Source organism: Alexandromys fortis, unplaced genomic scaffold, assembly GCF_014885135.2.
Source record: "Alexandromys fortis isolate MF-2015 unplaced genomic scaffold, M_Fortis_MF-2015_v1.1 scaffold_35, whole genome shotgun sequence".
NCBI lineage: Eukaryota > Metazoa > Chordata > Mammalia > Rodentia > Cricetidae > Alexandromys > Alexandromys fortis.
In genome coordinates this window covers 4,946,763-4,966,498 of record NW_026067913.1, presented here as the reverse complement: position 1 = coordinate 4,966,498, position 19,736 = coordinate 4,946,763, and the positions used below count along the sequence as shown (strand labels likewise).

Sequence of the window (19,736 nt, the reverse complement as noted above, 5' to 3'; positions counted from 1 at the left end):
CTGTTTCTTTCCTCCTTCTTCTCCTGCCAGTATATCAGCTATTATTTCCTCTGCCTACTGTGTGCTGTGTACTTTTTATGCCATTTACCTTGTGGTCATATCCTCTTCTTCATTGTTAACGATTCTCTAATTCAAACATTGTCTACATTTATGGTCTCCAACTGTCTTAGCTCATTTACTCTGGAATTTTGATTCCGTCAAGTTCTCAACTTCACTAGTACCTGTTTCAATGGATCTTGCCTACTTTTTTTTAAGTCTCAGATTCGCCATGTTTGCTTCTTACCTATCTTAGCTTCCTTTGCTCATCATAATTATCACCAACTTTCATATGACTTCAGTTCTCTTTTATCAATTAATTTTGTTATTTAACCCTTTCACACATGTGTATAATGTATTCTGTTTACTCTCACCCTCACCTACTCCTATCTCCCTCCAGTCCCTGTTTACACCATCTGCTACCAGTTACTTTCCTAAATTCACATTGCATGTGTGTGAAAGAGACAGACAGAGAGAGGCCAGGATAGGGGGAGGAAGGGCGAGAGAGAGAGAGAGAGAGAGAGAGAGAGAGAGAGAGAGAGAGAGAGAGAGAGAGAGAGAGATATTTAGTTTGACTATCTGTGATACAAATAATTAGAACTACCAATTGGAATGTGGTGATGAGGTCACAATATTCTCTTTCTCTTAATCTATCAATAGTTAATAGTTCATCAGAGAGGGGTAGGGCTTCCTGCTTCCTCTTTCCCCATATGTGGTTGTAAAAGAAACTATTCTTGTTCAAACTAGTGCAGTCATCCACATCTGCTGTGGGTTTCTGATCAGAGCAACTGTGTCTTACCAAGAAGATATTTCACAGCCCTTCTTGGTGTCTGACTATTTTTTCTCTACCTACCTATTGGACGTTCAACTCTTTATTAGACCAATCAGTGCCTTAAGCAGGCAAGGTGAAACAAATGCAACACATCTTTATATAAATAACACACATCCTTACATCGTTAAACAAGTAGAGCGTAAACAAATGTAACACATCTTTACCTCGTTAAAGTAATATTCCACAGCAGTAGTTGGTGGTAGAATTAATAGGGTAATCAAAGCGGGACTCTGTTAAGGTAAAAAGATGAACTAAAACTTGAAAAGAAAAAGATTTGGCCATGTAAAGAACTGTAGCGATAACATTCCTTCAGAAAGGAAGTAATCAACATTACCCTGTGAAGAAAAAGCTAATATGTTTAAGTTGTTGATGAAAATACCAAATTCGTATTCAAGTGAAATATTATAAGAGGATTTTATTGGCGGGTGATGAGGTAACCACAGATCTAAACTGTGGTGTAAGTTGGCCTTCATTAGCGGGAGAACCAGCATTTAAGCTAGAAGGTATTAGCAGGAGAAAAAGCATCAGACTGGTCTCATGAAAAATAACACTAATGTCTTGCTTAGAGGAACAAGACCAGATCAAGAAAAGGGAACCCATTTGGGAAAGATTTTGAAAACAATATGAATAGAACTTTGAAGATAGTTTGGATTTGAGCAATAGAGAAGGACATGGCTGACCTCCATTATTTGGGCTCAAACACTGATGATATTTGTATTGTGATGAAAGATGTTTTGGGGGAGGATACTTGGCTATTGAGTCATCAGCATATAGTGAATTAGATCTGTGACACTACAAAAATCTAGAGGAAGACCAGAGCCCATGACCAATATCTGTAGAATGTGCTAGCCGTTGGCAGAGTAGGAGCATAGACACAGAATGCCGACGGAAGTAAGTTAAAGAGAGTGTCAGGGAGACTCAAGAAAGTGGAACGAGATGGTTGTTTTCGTGTAAGGCATAGGAGGGTAAAGCAGGAAAAAGAGAGAATCAGCCATGTGAGTGATGTTGAAGGCTTCTATAAGATTTAGTTCAAGATACAGGCAAATAGGGTGGTTCAATAGGAAAATGGAAAATGAGGGGGGAGTGCTGTGGAGATGCACAATGCTTTCCCTGCCTATAATAGATGAGGAAGATTACGGTTGAGTAGAAAGGTTTATGTAATGTCTTAGGAGAGTATTTACTTTCTAATGAGAGATAGGAGAAAGGGGAAGTGAGCAGAGATGTTTTAAGGGAGAGAATTGCAGTACTGAGTGTTGGTATAAACATAGATGGAAAATAGACATAATATAGAAAAAAAACACATGAAGAGTTTTGACTGTTAGGAATCAAGGAAGTTACTTTGATTGTAACTAAAGTGCAAAAAACCAGTGCTGGCAAGTTCATAATTTTAGTAGACAATTGAGGTGTCTATCCTTTTCTTAGTGTTAGATTAATTGAGATTTATAAAGTCCATAGGGAATAGTTTTCTTGGTATGTAATGAACATTATACAAAAACGGAGGTTTTCTAGGCAGAGCTAAATGCCCACTTGAGAATTACAGAATTGAATTTGTTCTGTAAAATTAGGTATTGTCTGATTTCCTTTCTCAGCATCTGCATCTCTATTGTGCATCTTCTGTAGATAATTACAAGAAGCCGTAGACATAATGGGGAAGAGCCACTCCCTATTGCCATGAGCCATCAGGTCTTTCTTGTGAAAAGAGGAAAGGGAATGGCAACTAGGGAGAGAGACTTTTCCTGAAAGTAAGATCCTAATGATTAAAATTGGGGACTCTGTTTGATAATTTTTAGTTTATCAATTGGCTTAAAGTGCTACAGTGTCGGGCTGTAATAATCTAGAGAAAACATTAGAAATAATGTCAGTGAGGTTGGGGAGACGGCCAGTGAGTGAAGTGCTAGCTGTATGGCCTGAAGACTTTGGTTTGGATCCGCAGTACCCATGTTTTTTGTTGTTCTTGTTTTTGCTTTTTAAAAGCCAGATGGGGTCACAGCTCTGGGGAACTCATGTGTTGTGGGGCATAGGCAGACACATCCTGGGACTCTGGCCAGCCACTCTAGCCAAAACAGTGAATTTCAGGGTCAGTGGAGACCCTGCCTCAAAAATGTTAGGTAGTAAAGCACCTATCTCTGTCTTCTCATACAGGTAATGCACCCACATGTGCATATGCTCACACATGCATGTATATAATGTAGAAGAAGCCAATATATTCCAAAGTTGTTCTTGTGTAAGGTTATATAGATTTATAGAAGAATAAATCCTGAATGTTATCACATAGCTAGCAAGGCAGATAGAGAAGTAACAAAGTGAACATATCTAGGGGAAATATATGAATAATTTAAAATTTGCAAATAATTTTCTTTTTATATAACAAGAACAGAAATCTAAACCTGAGAAGTTAATATAATGACACATATTTTAAGTTTCAAAGCTCTATACTAAAACAGTCATTGGCCAATTATTAATTTCTCACTTGGTATTTTGTGTGATCTAAGGTCATAGACAGGTTGAGATTATGTAGCACAGCCTAATCCACTTGAATAGCAAATCCACAATCTTGGACAGTGATATCAAAGTTAATTTCCATTTAGCAAAGAAAATAATCAGATAACTGAGCATTAAAAGCTCTCTTTTGTCTTCATTTTCTGTTCCTTATAATTAATGTAATGCATAATTATAAAAGATGCAAATAATGGTGTGCTAAATAATCAGAAAGTCATACTGGAAAGAAAACAAAACATTTAGAACCTCACAGAAAATAGGAAACATTAAACATTCTTCATTATAGTGATCGTAAAAATTCTTATTATTTTTCATTATTATTTTGTTAATTTGTTTTCCAATATATCATACAGTAAATTTTTCTGTCTCTTTTCTGTTTTTCTTGCCAACATATGTTACCATTTTATCAATTATAAGTACTTTTCATTTTCCTTCATATAAATATTCTATTGTTAAATAGAAACTTTTAAAAAGTATAACTAAGTGGAGAAAGTACAGATAAACACAAAGGAGAAAAATCCCTATAAACTCATTCCCTTAGAAATAATCACATGCGTATGCTTTGCAATACATATTGAACAACTGCTTTCTATCATTGCTTTTCAATTAGATTTTATAATTTGTACATAGCATAATTTTGTAATGTGAGTGTTAAGATCTGATCAACTGACCTATCACTGGGAGACTAGCCATAGTCTTTCTGCTTTGACAAACTGGAAACAAATTGTAGCTAAAATATTACCTGTGTCTATATTTCTATCCTTAGGGAAAATACCTCGGAGTGAAAATGATGGATCATTGAATATAATTTGAAATTCATTTAGATTTGTTATTTTCATTTTTAAGAATATTTTTAGTGTAAGAGTGTTTTACATACATGTTTATATGTGTGTCATGTGTGTGGATGGCGTCTGAAGAGGCCAGGAGAGAGCATAGGAGTCCTAAAACTTGAGGTACAGTGGTTCTGAACCATGTGTGTGTGCTGACAACTTCTCTACTCCTTTTTTTCAAAACAGAGTGTCTCTGTATCTTTGTGACCTGTCCTGGAACTAGCTCTTGTAGACCAGGCTGGTCTCAAATTTACAGATTTGCCTGCCTCTGCCTCTAGAGTGCTGGGATTAAAGGCATGGGCCACCATCACCTGGCTAAGAGCAAGTGTTCTTCATCAGAACCATCATCCACCATGATCAAGTCGGCTTCATCCCAGAGATGCTGGGATGGTTCAACATACGAAAATATGTCAATATAATCCACCATATAAACAAACTGAAAAAAAATATGATCATCTCATTTGATGCCAAAAAACTTTTAACAAAATACAGCATCCTTTCATGATAAAGGTCTTGGAGAGAGCAGGGATACAAGGAACATACCTAAACATAATAAAGGCAATATACAGCAAGCCAACAGCCAACATCAAACTAAATGGAGAGAAACTCCAGTGATCCCACTGAAATCAGGAACAAGACAAGGTTGTCCCCTCTTCCATATCTATTCAGTATAGTTCTTGAGGTCCTAGCTAGAGCAATAAAAGAAGATCATGGAAATACAAATCAGAAAAGAAGAAGCCAAACTCTCAGTATTTGCTGATGATATGATAGTTTACATAAGCAACCCCCCAAAAAAAATTGTAACAAGGAACTTCTACAATGCAGAAACACTTTCAGTAATGTAGTGGGATACAAAATTAACTCAGAAAGAAAGAAAGAAAGAAAGAAAGAAAGAAAGAAAGAAAGAAAGAAAGAAAGAAAAGAAAGAAAGAAAAGAAACAGTAGCCTTCCTCTACACACAGGATAAAAGGCCTGAGAAAGAAATCAGAGAAGCATCACCCTTTACAATAGCCACAAATAGCATAAAATATCTTGGAGTAACTCTAACCAAACAAGTAAAAGACTTGCATGACAAGAACTTTAAATCTTTGAAGAAAGAAATTGAAGAAGACACCAGAAAGTGGAAAGATCTCCCATGCTCTTGGATAGGTAGAATTAACATAGTAAAAATGGCAATCTTACCAAAAGCAATTTACAGATTCAACACAATGCCCATCAGAAATCCAACAAAATTCTTCACATACCTCGAAAGAATGGTACTCAACTTCATATGGAAAAGCAAAATACCAAGGATGGCCAAAACTATCCTGTACAATAAAAGAACTTCTGGATGCATCAAAATCCCTGACTTCAAACTCTACTACAGAACTACTGAAAATAGCCTGGTATTGGCATAAAAACAGTCAGGAGGACCAATGGAACTGAATAAAAGACCCAAAAATCCACACAGCTTTGAATACCAGATTTTTGACAAGCAAAAAATGTCATATGGAAAAAAGAAAGCATATTTAACAAATGGTGCTGGCATAACTAGATATCAACATGTAGAAGAATGAAAATAGACCCATTTCTATCACCATGCACAAAACTGAAGTCCAAATGGATCAAAAACCTCAACATTAAAACCAGCCACACTGAACTTCATAGAAGAGAAAGTGAGAAGTACACTTGAACACATTGGCACAGGAGACCACTTCGTAAATATAACCCCAGCAGCAGACACCGAGAGAAACAATAAATGGGACCTCATGAAACTGAAAAGCTTCTGTAAGGCAAAGGATATAGTCAACAAGACAGAACGACAGCCTACAGAATGGGAGACGGTCTTCACAAACCCTACATCACACAGAGGTCTGATTTCCAAAATATACAGAGAACTCAAGAAGAATAAATGATCATCAAAATCATCAAAAGAACTAATCCAATTAAAAAAAAAAGTGGAGTACTAAGTAGCAGAAACAAACGACATCCTTACCTCGCCTCAGTACCACAAGTCCAACTTCCTCCATGTCTGGCTGGCAAATCTCTCCTTTCAAATTCTTTCCCAGAATTCCTATCTCCACCTATCCTCTTCCTGCCCAGCTATTGGCTTCTCAACTCTTCATTAAACCAATCAGAAGGTACCTTTTGTCAGGGAGGTAAAACAGAGACACATTTTACAAAAAGATTATTCTATTATCTATGTTATCGCAGAGACTGGTGGCATGCTCAGTGCCTGCACAGATCTGTACAAGGTTCTCTGCGTGTGTGTGTGTGTGTGTGTGTGTGTGTGTGTGTATCTTATGGCTTCTAGCTTAGTGTTTTTATATGGAATGCCCCAGTGTGCAAATGTGTGGATCTTTAATTCTTATGCTTATTTTGGAATATTTTCTTATGTTTGTTTTGTTCAACTACAATGTGTTAGCTTTTGTTTGGTCTTACTATATTTTATTTTGTTTTTATTCTTAAGAAGTCCTTCCTTTTAAAAGGAGAAAGAAAAGTAATGGATCTGGATGGGAGGGGATGTGGAGACAAACTAGGAGGAGAAGAGGAAGGGGAGACCATGGTCAGGATATATTATGTAAGAAAAATATCTATTTTCAATAAAAGGAAAAAATGCAACCATACACAAAGGTGAGAAGAGAGATAGGAGTCTCTGGTAGGAATTAAAGGGAGGAGGGGTTGAAGTAAAATGTGATCAAAATATATTAAATGAAATGGGATAGGTAGGGAGGGGAGCAGAGAAAAATGTAAAGCTCAATAAAAATAAAAAAATCTCAAATATTTATTTAAAGAAGCAAAACTAAAAAGGAATGCCCTGCTACAGTCTTTTATATGTGTTGTAACATTCATCAGTACTTCATCTTCTTCATGTTGTTCCTTTTTTGATTTTTTTATATATTTAGTGGTTATTTTTTGATTATTTACATATTTAGTCTTTGTCTTAAATTATTTCCTTTTTGAACCTGTAGATATTTTTATACATATAGGACATAAGCTTTATTTTTCTTGCTTTCTACTAAATTTAACTCATTCTCCTCAGCTAACCATAATAGACATAATGTACTCAAAGGAGATGATCCACTGGGGAGTATAGGTTTAGGTTTAGTAAGCAATGCCAATTATTTTCCCAAATATGGTGTACCAATTTGTTAACAGTTGGTATCATTATCTATCTTATTTTTGCATTCAGATGGGTATTTAATCATATTTTTTTGTTGATGAACGGTGGGCTGGGTTCCTGGCGCCCAGCCTCCCACACGGCTAGCTTTACCCGAAATCATTACACGGAAACTGTATTCATTTAAACACTGCTTGGCCCATTAGTTCCAGCCTCTTATTGGCTAGCTCTTACATATTAATCTAACCCATTTCTAATATTCTGTGTAGCACCACGAGCTGGCTTACCAGGAAAGATCTTAACCTGCATCTGTCTGGAGCAGGAGAATCATGGCGACTCCTCGACTCAGCTTCTTTCTCCCAGCATTCTGTTCTGTCTACTCTGCCTACCTAATTTTCTGTCCTATCAGAGACCAGGCAGTTTCTTTATTACTTAACCAATGAAAAAACAGATAGAAAGATGACCCTCCTCCATCATTTCCTTATGGCTTTAAATAGTATATTTCTTGTGACTAATGATATTGAATAATTTTTCACATATACATTTTCATTTGATATCTTTTAGTCTGCTGGGGGTGTCTGCCCACTACTGAATTGAGCAGTTTGTCTTTATTACATTTTTATTTTAATGCTACTTTAATAGCAACATTTAATTTTATCACTTTTCCTTTTCTGACCAGTGCATTCTGTGCCTGGCTAAGAAAGCCTTCCAGAACAGGTCTTGTTCTGAGCATAGCAGATGAAGAGCAACCTGGCAGACTGCATAGAAGGTGGATGTGAACTATGAACTTATGTTGAGCACATTTGGTACTAAAAGTGACTAAGTACTGTAGAATCTTTATTAGAAACTACTTTGGCTTGAAAGTATCTCTTTTGCAAAGATGGGATTTTTGAAAAGGAAAACACAGAAGTTTATAAAGGGAATGTGAGGAAACTACTTGAAAGCTTTTATAAACCCATTGACAAATTTCAATTGTATGGGTATTTGTTCAGTATCTCTATTGTTATGAGGAAATTTTCATTTAATATCTTAATGTAGTATATAGATGCGTATTACATTTTACCTTTAAAGAAACAAATAGCTAATTAAAATATATCATCTGCTTCTACAAATAACCCAGGAGGAATGCTAATCTGTCAAGCAGTGTACTTGTCTTCAGGCCTTATAGCGAGATGCTTCCGCATAAACCTTGCATTCACAAGGCCTCCTTTTCAAAATGACTCTGTGGCTATGCTTGTACATTTGCATACAGGTTTGTTTGATTAATTGCTACTTGACTCATCTATCATAATGCTAAGCTCTGGGATCACAAAAGATCAGACTCCCAAACCTCTCCCTAGAATTAATTTAAATATTTAATGTCAAAATCTTGAAAAGATTCAAAGGAAAATGGTTTCTTTTGTTACTAGTAGCCTGTTTCAGTATTATGATCACTTGAAAAAGCCAAAGTTGCATAGTAATTCATTATTATTATCCAGGTATACTAAAATTCTGGCAGTACTAATAAAAGTAAATCAAAATATGCAATAATCTGTGCATTTAAAATGTATTCCTTCTAAAAATTTGATAAGTATACAACTCATAAATATATGATGTAATTTGAGTTTTTTGAGTTTTTTGAATGAACACTGAAAAAGTCTTTCTCATTTTAGTATTTGCTTCTTTTTTTACAATGTTGGTTTTAGACAACATTTATACTCAAATATAAAACACATAATTATTAAATAGACAATTTGATATTTATACTCATATCACTGCATCCCTATGAGTATCTAAAACAATCTGTGTTTTAATATTCTAAGAGGTTTATATTATTTATATCCCTTTCTGTTATCCCTCCTCAATCCAAAGAGCTTCTCTTCTCTGATTTGTTTAAAGATTTGCTTTTTATTTATAGAACTTCATGTACACAGAATCATTCAATGTTACCAAGTTATTTGTGTATTCATTTATTTTTTTCCATAAGTTTACACATTTTTATTACTAGGTAACATTGTTCATTGTTGTTTAATATTAAATTTGTGTTCAATGTTTTATAAATGCTCATTTGAATTATTGTTGTTGTTAATCTGTTAAAATGGTGTGATAGTTCCTGTACAAGGATTTTTTTTCTGTAGATACATAGTTTCATTTACTTGGTTACATTCCTGGGAATGGTATTTCTGAGTCATAGAATAGAAATATACTAAATTTTGAGTAAAATAACACTTTACTTTCACAGAAGCGATTTTCTTATTTTATACTCAGTAACTTATTGCAGTTTGGATCCCTCTTTAAGTAGCCAACATTTTCTTGTCACTGCTCTTAATCATAATCACATTAGTAAATGTGCAGTGGTATGTGATTCTGTTTTGAATTTGCATTTTCCAGTACCTAATGATGATGAACATTTTTTATATGTTTACTGGTTAGCTAGTTGTGTTTTTCTTTTTGAAGTAGTTTTATTTCTATTATTTATATATTTTTTGACTTATTGATTTGTAGATCATAGATTCTGAATGAAATCTTGTCAATTATGTGTATCACTCATACTTTCTCCTAGTTTTTATTTACCTATTTATTTTATTTAAAAGTTTTGGCAATATAAATATATTTATTTGTAAATAGAATACATTTATTTATTTATTAAAACATTCTTTCATTTTACATACCAATTCCAGTTCCCACTTCTTCCCCTCCTCCCACTTCCCCCATCCCATCATGTATCTAGTCCTTGGAGAGGATAAGGGCTCCCATGGAGAGTCAACAAAGTCTTGCATATCACATTGAGACCAAGGCCTTACCCCTTGTATCTAGACTGAGCAAGCTATCCTTCCGTAGAGAATAAACTTCCAAAAAGTCAGTTCATGCACTGGAGATAAATCCTGGTCCCATTTCTAGTGGCCCCATAGACTTCCCCAGCCACACAACTGTCGTCTACATTTAGAGGGCTACTTTGGTCCTTGGCTGCCGCCCCCACCCCCACACCATTGTCAGTCCAGGGTCAGTGAGCTCCCACTAGCTCAGGTCAGCTGTTTTTGTCAGTATCCCCATCACGGTCTTGACCTCTTTGCTCCTATTATTGCTCCTCCCTCTCTTTGACTGGATTCTGGGAGCTCAGCCCAGGGCTTAGCTATGGATCTTTGCATCTGCTTCCATCAGTTGCTGGATGTAGGTTCTATGTTGACAAGGTAGTCATCAATATGATTACAGGTGAAAGCCAGTTCAGGTACCCTCTCTACTATTGCTTAGAGTCTTATATTAATTACAACACTGCTTGGCCAGTAGCTTAAACATATCTCTGGCTAACTCTTCTATTTTAAATTAGCCCATTTTTATTATTCTGTATTGCCACGAAGCTGTGGCCTGGGTAAGTTTTGGGTGTTTCCTCTGACTCTCTTTATATCCCTTCCAACCTGGCTATATTCTACCCTGCCATAGGCCAAAGATCAACCAATAAAAGCAATACCTATACAGAAGGACTTACCACATGAATTTCAAGATGTCATTGTTTTTTACTGCTGTGTAGTACTCCATTGTGTAACTGTAGCACATTTTCCTTATTCATTCTTTGGTTGAGCGGCATTTAGGTAGTTTTCAGTTCTGGCTATTACAAATAATGCTTCTGTGAACATAGTTGAGCAAATGTCCTTGTGATGTTTCTGTACATCCAGCCTTTATTTTTATTTTATGCATATGGGTATTTTGCCTGTATGTATGTATGTATACCGTATGCATGTTCCCTCAGAGTCCACAATAGGGCATCAGCTCCCCTAGGCTTTCTGTTACAGATATTTGTGAGCTGCCACCTTGGTCCTGGGAATTGAACTTGGGTCTTAAAGATCATTTATTGTTCTTACTACTGAGCCGTCTGCCCAAAACAGAAGTTGTTATTTTTTATTTTGTTTTCTTTTGTTGTTGTTGTCTTCTAATGAACAAATATAACTTAATTGTATGTCCTTTGTGAGAATTACTTACTAAAAGATCTCAAAAATATTTTCTTCCATGAAGTTAATTTAATTATTTATGATTTGTTTTGAATCTGTGTTAGAGATGAATATCTAGTTCTAGCATCATTGATTGAAAGTTTTTTTTTCTTATGAAATGGCTCTTGGAATTATATCTGTGTCTGTTTCAGAACATGTTTTACTCTAAGAATTCTTTGTTTATACTTAGGTCCATATTACACTGTAAATTTTGTAGTCAGGCATTTCAACACTTTCGACTTCATTTATTAAAGCTTGAGTTATATATTTTATTTGCATTTCTGATAAATATAATTTTCAATTTTATAAATTTTTGGTAAAGTTTTGATTGAGATTCTTTTGAATCAATTGGTAATGAGTATCAAAAGAGGCTGATAAAATAATGTGAAAGCCCAGTAAGTTCCTAGAGCTTCATTGTCATGCATAATTTGGTGTATAGTGAGTTTCTTGATCAGAAGCAATGTTTGCAGATACCATGGTTGTAAATAAAATACTCTAGGAGCTTCTAGTAATTCTGTTTCCCTGCAGTATTGTGTTCAGGAAAGGCAAATACATATCTATAGGAAATGTCCTACTAATAACACACTATACTGGTTCCCGTAAATAACAATGGTCTAATATAACAAGCTGCCATTATTTTCTCATTTGACTATCTATAAGAACATATATTTTAATATGTTTTATTTATTCTTTAAGAATTTTGTTCAATTATTTTGATCATTTTTATTTTCATTACCAGACCCCCCTCCTCTTTCTGCCAATAAAAATTTATATTCTGAGAGAGAAAAGCCGAGAGAGAGAGACAGAGACAGAGTTAAATGTCTAGTGTTTGTGTTGGCTAAGCACAGCACCTGTCCTGTGTTGTAGTTGATGTATCTAGTGTCACTCTCCTGAAAACCTTGATATTTTTCATCCTCCCAGCAGCTGTCAATTGCAATTACCTTCTTAGGTAGAGACAGGACTTTACATCTACTTCCCTTACTCATTTCTGGAACTTTTTTCTGGCTTGAACTTGTGCAGGTCCTGTACATTCTGTCAGTCTCTGAATTCATAAATGCAAATGCCCTGCAATGTCTGGAAAATTCTGTTTCCTTGAAATCATCTACCATATCCAAAATCTCCCCTCTTCTGCATGATCCGTGAGCCTTGAGTGGAAAAGTGTTATTGACATCCTGTGTAGAGCTGAGCTTGTAAAATCTCTCATAGTCTGCGTAAGTTGTGGGTTTCTGTGTTAATTACTGTCTTCTGCAAAAAGTTTCTCTGATGAAGAATGTCTAATTCACTTAGACATGAGTATGGACACATATGATTAGAAGTTGCTTTATTTCTTTGTTCATTTAGCAAAATAATAGTAATAAGCTTCCCACAGGACCCCTGACCTCTCTAGCTAGCCACATGGGTTCCATCTCATTGAGCAGGCCTTAAATCTAATCAAAACATGTTTGCTTAGTCACATAACATTTATTCTATCTAATGGAGCAGGTCTTAAATCCAGTCTTTAAAAGTTATTGGTTTCTCCATAACATGTGTGCCACTATTGCACATATGGACATATCTTTCAGACAGGTCATTATTGTAGCTCACAGGGTTCAGAGGTAAATGAGATTGAGCATTTATTTCCTCCTGCAGTATAGAGTATAACAGTTTCAATCTCTATGAATGTGAGCCAATAGGGTAAAACTTCAGTTTGAGAACCAGATAAGTCTTAGTTCTTGAAGTGAACGAAACATCTATGGAGTTTCAGGCAGAAATCTAGTTAAACATGAATGGATTATGAAGCAGGAAAAAATGTATATCAAGCCAGAAGTAATATGTTTTGAATTTTCAAAATGTGTTCCTGTCCTCCTTGAATGTACAAAGCTGATGCAACCGAACCACGGATAAGGAACTTTCAGTGATAATTGATACAAGTGGACATGGCATCAATAATAACAATTGGAGAATAAGTTTTATGTAAAAACGATGTCCGGGGAATTATACTCCCAGAGGCTCTTTTCTTTTTCTCAGAACCTAAGGCTTGTGGTCTTTTAACACTATGGATTTTTAAGTGTTGACTATCAGTCTGCCAGAGTGTATTGACTTTTTTTCTATTGATGTTTGTCTTAGGGTTTGTATTGGTGTTTAGAGACACTATGACCATGACAACTCATATAAAGGAAAACATTTATTTTTAGGTGGCTTACAGTTTCACAGAGTGAGTCCATGATGTTCATGGCAAGAAATATGGCATCATGCCAGCAGACTTGATGCTCAAGAAGGAGCTGAGAGTTCTACATCTTGATTGCCAGAAAGCAAAAGGAAACTGTCACACTAGGCCTAGCCTGAGCATATGAGACCTCCAAGCCTACACCTCCCAATAGTGCCAATATGTATGGGTCTAGCACTCAAATTCATGAATTAGTCTGCGGGGGCTGTTCCTATTCAGACTACCACAGTGTTGTAATTATTTTTTGACAGCTTCATATAATTATTTTGATCATGATTTTCCCTAATGCACCTACTCCTTCAAGACCCATCTCCACCTTTTCACCTGCCCAACTTCACATTTATATTTATCCCCACTTAAAACTAGCTGAGTTCAGTTTCTTTCTGCCAACTACCAATTATTCCTGGGTGTGGGGCCTGCCCTTGAAAATGGCCAACATACCAGGGGTCACACCATTGAAGATAACTGTCTCGTCTTCCAGCACTTATCAAATGCCAGTAGTGCTTTAGCTATGTGTGGGACTTCGTGCCCACCTTCCCCTTTCATGTTGGAATTTATATAACTAATAAATTGTACATTGAAATTAAGCTTAGTTTGATGCTTGGATTGCCATTACCTTTTTGTTTGAGGAGTGCTAGTGGCTGTTCTCAAAGAGAATGACTTTTATATAATATTCAACTGATTGTTTCTCAGGCTCTTACAAAAAAGATTTTAGTTTTTCTCCCATTGTAATCTTAGAACTTAGAGTGGCTTCTGTTAGGATTTAACAATGTTTGGGCAACAGATTTTGCAAAAAGAGAATTAAGAATGAGCACGTAAGTAATTGACAGTTCTATGGGATTACAACATTCATAATGGCAAATAAACAAAGTTTGCAAACCAAGAAGAAGCCTCAGTGGTTCCAGGAATGCAATAACTGAAGAAGAGCTTAATAAAGAATTCAACTGCAGCTAACATCCAGTGAGCACTAATACTGAACTCAGCTCTGTGGTTTACAATAGTACACGAAGCATTACTGCCCATCCGTGCTTCAACTGCCAACTTTGCATTTAGGTTGGTCTATGTTTATTTGTGGATTTTTAAAATGCATTTATGTTTACTTAAGAAGCAACTCATTACAATGGTATTATTTACTGAATTTTGTTTTCCTGACCATCGGCTAACTGCAAAGTTCAGGTACACAAGGTTATAACCACATAAAAGGGATCAGAACACCACATCCTTCTAGTTGCACTAACCAGAGAGGTAAAGTGAATGTCTTAGAAATAAATGTCTTTGCAGCCTGGAAGAGATTACAGAAAATGAATAAGCTTCATCAAACCTCATTTATGTGATAATTTTATAATTATCTCTATTTTAATCATTCCAGTTATAAAATATTGTTCTTCATTTTAATTACTTTCTGATTATTCATATTAAAATACAGAAATGTAATATTTTTCTGATATAATTGCTATCAAAATGAAAAAATCAGAACAGTTCTAGAATTTTTGCCATTTATTATTGAACTTATGAGGATGTGTTATTAAGAAATTTCTACTTTTAGTCCAACTCTTATAATTACAATCTCAAGTCCATTTAGACACCAAACATTTTAAAAGAAATATCCTAAGCATCTCTAAACTAGGAAATACCACCCCAGTATTTCTAAATCTTATATAAAAATGAGATTCATTGTGACATTTTCATATGTATATATTAAAAAAAACATACTTTGGTGATGTTTATTTCCTGTACACATTTTTGAACTTTTTAATTTGTTTTTTAAAGCTATCTTTTCTCCTTTTTATTTATCTTATTGAGCTATACACTCTTCTCTGCCCCCCCCTTTTTATCTCCTCCCCTTCAACCCTCTCCCACGGTCTCCATGCTCCCAATTTACTAAGGAGATCTTGTCTTTTTCTACTTCCCATGTAGATTAGATCCATGTATGTCTCTCTTAGGGTCCTAATTGTTTTCTAGGTTCTCTGGGATTGTTATCTGTAGACTGGTTTTCATTGTTTTGTGTTTAAAAACCACTTGCGAGTGAGTATATATGATAATTGTATTTCTGGGTCTGGGTTACTTCACTCAATATGGTGTTTTCTAGCTCTATCCATTTGCTTGCAAATTTCAAGATGTCATTATTTTTTTTTCTCCATTGTATAAATGTACCACATTTTCCTTATCCATTTGGTCGAGGAGCATTTAGTTGTTTCCAGGTTCTGGATACGACAAACTGCTGCTATGAACATAGTTGAGCATGTGCTCTTGTGATACGATTAAGCATCATTTGGATATATACCCAAAAGTGGTATTACTGGGTCTTGAGGAAAGTTGTTTTCTAATTTTCTGAGAAATCACCACATACACATCCAAAGGAGTTGTACCAGCTTGCACTCCCACCAGCAATGCAGGGGTGTTCCCTTTACCCCACAACCTCTCCAGCATAAGTTGTCATCAGTGTTTTTCATCTTGGCCATTCTTACAGGTGTAGGATGGAATCTCAGAGTCATTTTGATTTGCATTTCTCTGATGACTGAGGATGTTGAACATTTTCTTTAGGGTCTTTCTGCCATTTTAGATTCCTCTGTTGAGAGTTCTCTGTTTATGTCTGTACTCCATTTTCTCATTGGATTATTTGTTCTTTTGATGGCCAATTTCTTGAGTTCTTTGTTTATTTTGGAAATCAGACCTTTGTCTGATGGGTTAGTGAAGATCTTTTCCCATTCTGTAGGTTGTTGTTTTGTCTTGTTGACCCTGTCCTTTGTTTTATAGAAGCTTTTTAGTTTCAGGATTTCTCATTTATTAAATGTTGCTCTCAGAGTCTGCTTTACTTGGGTTATATTTACAAAGTGGTCTCCTGTGCCAATGTATTCAAGTATACTTTCCACTTTTTCTTCTGAGGTTCAGTGTGGCTGGTTTTGTGTTGAGGTCTTTGATCCATTTGAACTGTGTTTTGTGCATGGTTATATATATGGATCTATTTTCATTCTTCTAAATGTTGATATCTCATTATGCCAACACCATTTGTTAAATATGCTTTCCTTTTTCCATCTGACTTTTTTTTTTTTTGCTTAAATTCAGGGATTGTGATGCCTCTAGAAGATCTTTTATTGTACAGGATAGTTTTGGCTATCCTTGGTATTTTTCTTTTCCATATGAAGTTGAGTACCATTCAGTGGGATTGCTGTGAGTTTCTCTCCATTTAGTTTGATGTTGGCAATTGGCTTGGTGTTTATTGCCTTTATTATGTTTAGGTATATTCCTTGTATCCCTGCTCTCTCCAAGACCTTTATCATGAAAGGATGTTGTATTTTGTCAAAAATGGTTTTCATTTTTCAGTTTGTTTATATGGTGGATTAAATTGACATTTTTTTGATTGTTGAACCATGCCTGTATCTCTAGGATAAAGCCACCTTGATCATGGTGGATGATGATTTTGATGTGTTCTTGAGTTCGATTTGCCAGTATTTTATTCAATATTTTTACGTCAGAATTCATGAGTGAGATTGGTCTGTAATTCTCTTTCCTAGCAATGTCTTTATGTGGTTTGGGTATCAGGGTAACTGTATCCTCATAAAAAGAGTTTGGCAGAGTTCCTTTTGTTTCTATTGTGTGGAACAATTTGAGGAGTGTTGGTATTAGTTCTTCTTTAAAAATCTTGTTGGATTCTGAGATGAAACCATCTGGCCCTGCGCTTTTCTTGCTTGGGAGACTTTTGATGACTGTTTCTATTTCTTAACCAGTTATAGATCTATTTAATTTGCTTATCTGTTCTTGACTTAATTTTGGTGAGTGTTATTTATGCAGAAAGTTGTCTATTTAAGTTTTCTAATTTTGTGAAGTACAGGTTTTCGAAATATGACCTGATGAATATCAGATTGATTTCCTCTGTGTCTGTTGTTATGTCCCCCTTTTCATTTCTTATTTTGTTAATTTGGATAGTCTCTCTCTGCCTTTTGGTTAGTTTGGATAAAGGTTTGCCTATTTTGTTGATTTTCTTAAAGAACCAATCTCTTTGTCTCATTGATTCTTTGTATTGTTTTCTTTTTTCTATTTTGTTGATTTCAGCTGTCAATTTGATTATTTCCTGCTGTCTAGTTCTCTTGAGTGGGTTCGCTTCTTTTTGTTCTACAGTTTTTAAATATTCTGTTAATTCACTTGTGTGGGAATTTTCCAGCTATTTTTTTTTAAAGATTTATTTATTTATTATGTATACAGTGTTCTGTCTGTATGTATGCTTGCTGACCAGAAGGGGCACCAGATTTCATTATAGATGGCTGTGAGCCACCATGTGGTTGCTGGGAATTGAACTCAGGACCTCTGGAAGAGCAGGCAGTGCGCTTAACCTCTGAGCCATCTCTACAGCCCCATTTCCAGCTATTTTATATAGGCATTTAGTGCTATGAAATTTCCTTTTAACACTGCTTTCATTGTGTTCCATAAATTTGGGTAAGTTGTATGGTCATTTTCATTGAATTTTAGGAAGTCTTTAATTTCTCCCTTTATTTATTCCTTGACGCATTGATGCTTCAAGTGAGCATTGTTTACTTTTGATATGTTTGTGGGATTTCTGGAATTAGTGTTGCTGTTTAATTCTAATTTTACACCATGGAGATCCAATAAGATACATGGGTTTATTCTAATTTTTTTTAATCTGTTGAGATTTGTTTTGTTATTGAGTATGAGGGGCATCTAGGTTGTTTCCAGGTTTGTTCTGTTGGACTAGAAGTAACAAATAGGAAAAGAGCAATTCCCTCAGTGATGGTAGCCCCAGATTTGTAAGCTGGACATACAAGCTCACTCTTAACAGACATAGATCCTGAGAACTAGAAGATAACCTCTAATCTTCAGGTGGATAAAGCTGGAGGCTTATAGTTCATGAAGTTAGGTGTTCAGGCCAAAACAAACTCAGACCTCAGAGGCTTGGACTCTGATTCTTTAATCTTTCAAAGCTAGTGACTTATAGATCTCTATGCTATGGTTTAGAATCTTTTTGCTCTGGAGTTTGAATGCCAACAGTCCAGAACCCAGCAAAGAGTATAAGAGCTCTTGAGTTTTGGTGTTTGATCCCTCGATTCTTAAGATACTTAGCAGCCAGTTGTTACAACTCTTGAGTTGTAGTGTGATTTCTAATTGGTCTTAATAATAAAAACTCAGAGTCAGATATAGGGGTAATTCTGAAAGATCAGAGAAGCAGAGCAGCCAGCCACTAAAGTTCTTATCTCTTCAAATGCTTAAACTGAATAGGCAAGATCCTGTCTCTAGTAATTCTCAGACTGCCACGACTGAATGTCTGAGCTCCTGTCACATCCTGCATTATATTCTCTTCACCCAGCCATATTCCTTCCTGTCTCTACCTCCCTAGTGTTGGGATCGAAGGTTTGTGACTCCTAAATACTGGGATTAAAAGTGAGAGCTAACACTACCTGGGTCTGTTTCTCTTTTAGACTGGATCAATCTCATGAAGCCCAGGTAGCCTTGAACTCACAGAGATCTGTCTGCCTCTGGCTCCCAAGTGGTGGGATTAAAAGTGTGTGCCACCATTGCCTGGACTCTGCTGATACTAGTCGCTAGCTCTGCACTCTGAACTTCAGGCGAGTTTTATTTGTTAGATCACAAACAAAATATCACCACCACCTGTTGGGACTCTAGAGTTTTAACTCTTCCAGCAGCTTTTTTGGAGCTCTGTCAGTGGTCAGGAGTTCCAGTGTTGTTTTCTTCTGTTCTTCATAGCCACTGACCCTCAGTAATTTAAACATCCAGCAATTCTTTTTAAGTACCACCGCTTTGCTACTGCCACTGATCAGATGCAAAGCTCTGGTGTGTCGTCTGCAGTTGATGCAGGCAGCTAATCCCACCCTGCTTGTGATAAAGAGCACAGTAGAAAGTACCATCAAGAAGAGGCTTTCACAGCCAGGGATGGCACACAGGCCTGCAGTTCTGCCAGTCACAGCCTGTGTCCATGTAGTTCCTGCACCATCAGTCACGTCCCAGTCATAAGCCTCACATTTGCCCCAATCACGAGTCATTGCTGAGTCATACAGGAAGTGCACACTCTTTGCCTGAGTGAAAGTAGCTGCAAGATGGAGTCAGTCATCAAAAGGTCATTAAAGGTTGTCATGATTAAAGACTCCAAAGGCTGATGCAAGCTTTCTGGAACAGCTGAGCCTGTAACAAGGCTTCCTGAAAAAGAAGTCATGGCTTCAGCAGCAGCCATGGTTAGTCATCTTCTTTGCTGACATGCAGTTGTTGGTGTAGAGGAATTCTGTGCAAATTCATTTTT

General features: G+C 36.1%; 1 protein-coding gene across 3 annotated transcripts in view; it reads left to right on the top strand.

The window, feature by feature from the left end:
* Mipol1 (mirror-image polydactyly 1) overlaps positions 1-19,736 on the top strand; it is a 221,057-nt gene that overhangs the window by 85,157 nt on the left and 116,164 nt on the right. The gene's annotated exons all lie outside the window — the stretch shown is intronic.